Source organism: Micropterus dolomieu, linkage group LG01 (genome assembly GCF_021292245.1).
Source record: "Micropterus dolomieu isolate WLL.071019.BEF.003 ecotype Adirondacks linkage group LG01, ASM2129224v1, whole genome shotgun sequence".
Taxonomy (NCBI): domain Eukaryota; kingdom Metazoa; phylum Chordata; class Actinopteri; order Centrarchiformes; family Centrarchidae; genus Micropterus; species Micropterus dolomieu.
Genome location: NC_060150.1, coordinates 2,264,594 through 2,265,165, shown reverse-complemented (window position 1 = coordinate 2,265,165; position 572 = coordinate 2,264,594).

Sequence of the window (572 nt, the reverse complement as noted above, 5' to 3'; positions counted from 1 at the left end):
GTTCACCTATATTCTGACATTAAACCTTTTCCAGCAGGACGATACGATATGTCGGTTTCCAAGAAGTTTAAATGAGCTGAAAATGCTTTGCAGAACTCGTGTAGAAACCCAGTTTTAGAGCCTGGTTTTGTTTTCTTAAATGTTTGTTTGAGATGCTGGCGTCTCATAATGCGCTCTGTAACGAACCTTTGCAGTGGGACGAGAACACATCCACCTCCAGTTCGCCTCCCCGTTACGATACCAGTTCAACGGTCTCCTGTGAAACCAAACACAAGACGGTGATCGACTCAGTCGGCCTCCGTCAGCACGGAGCTCCGGGGAATCTGCTCCGGCAGACCCACAAACAGACCACCTGTAACGGGACGTGTCAGTATCTGCTGGGCTTTTTAATGAGCTCTTCAAATATCATTCAGGAGGAAGTCCCGGCTCAGACTTCAGGGTGGAGGCTCACCTCGAGCGCAGACTCCTGCGGTGCTGACGGCAGGACGCTTCGCCTGAAGACGGAAACACAACATTTCTTATGTGACACGAAGGGGATTTTTCTGCCTGTGCGGACTGGACTCGTGCGTGTG